This window comes from Octopus bimaculoides, chromosome 5 (genome assembly GCF_001194135.2).
Source record: "Octopus bimaculoides isolate UCB-OBI-ISO-001 chromosome 5, ASM119413v2, whole genome shotgun sequence".
NCBI lineage: Eukaryota > Metazoa > Mollusca > Cephalopoda > Octopoda > Octopodidae > Octopus > Octopus bimaculoides.
The window spans coordinates 15,022,696-15,023,875 of NC_068985.1; the positions used below are offsets into that span (position 1 = coordinate 15,022,696).

Below are 1,180 nucleotides of genomic sequence, written 5' to 3' on the forward strand. Positions count from 1 at the left end.
CACACAAACGCATACACACACATACATATATATATACATATATACGCTTCGTCCGTAATGAACCTAATACACACACACACACACACACACACACACACACATGAAGGCGCGTGGCTTAGTGGTTAGGGTATTCGACTCACTATCTTAAGGTCACGAGTTCGATGACCCAGCGGCACGTATGTTCTTGAGCAAGGCACTTTATTTCATGTAGTTCTAGCCCACACAGATGGCAAAAATGAGTAGTACCAGCCTTGGTCACATTCTGGGCCACATTGAATCTCCTTGAGAACTACGTCAAAAGTACACGTGACCAGTGAGTGCTCAGCCACTTGTACGTTAATTACACGAGCAAGCTGTTCCGTTTAAGTACGTACATAGACAAATGCATTGATACTGAGCTCTCGTTCAGCTTTGCGCAAATCTACTGTGAACCACCCTAGCAATTATTTCGGTTTGTTTTTCACTACTTGCCAAGGATTTGTTATTCCATTGTGTGCTTTAGTCTTTGTCTTACCTGCTACAGACGTATCCAAGCCGAAGTATTCTTTGTAACAGTCTACGAGTGAGTGTAAGCAACAAAACGTGCGCTTAGCAGATGATAAACAGTGAGTCGTACTGACGCATAGCCATTGACGTAAATACAACCAAACATATTGTCATTCATAAGATATACATTAACTCCAATAGAGAAACGTGTGAGGGGAATTAGCTCAGATGGTAGAGCGCTCGCTTAGCATGCGAGAGGTACCGGGATCGATGCCCGGATTCTCCACACGCTAACATTTTTGTGCAAGCTTATATTTTAGAACAATGTTTTCTCTACCAGGGGCCATATGACCCTCTAAGGTCCATTTAAGATTTTGTTGCTTAAATCTATGTGCAATATTCTACGATATATGTAATATTTTAACAATTTTTTATACGATTCCTAGTATTATTTAATAATAAGAATGCAACAGGATCTTTTTGAAAATATCGATAGGTTATAGGGGGTCTGCATGAGTAAAATAGGAATGAAAGAGGTCCATTGGGGAGGAAAATGGTTGAGAACCACTGGTTTAGAATCATGTTATCGTTGTTACGTATGTATATTGCCGTTACATCGTAAATCATGCATGATCTACCTTCAGCGTGAAGCGGGTCGCTGCATAAAAAAATAGAGTAGCATTTTTCGTTTAAT

At 40.3% G+C, this 1,180-nt stretch overlaps 1 non-coding gene across 1 annotated transcript; it reads left to right on the forward strand.

The window, feature by feature from the left end:
• The first annotated feature begins 699 nt into the window (after positions 1 to 699).
• Trnaa-agc (transfer RNA alanine (anticodon AGC)) lies at positions 700 to 772 on the forward strand. The gene has a single exon. It is a non-coding gene; the product is annotated as a tRNA-Ala (tRNA).
• The last annotated feature ends 408 nt before the right edge of the window (positions 773 to 1,180 follow it).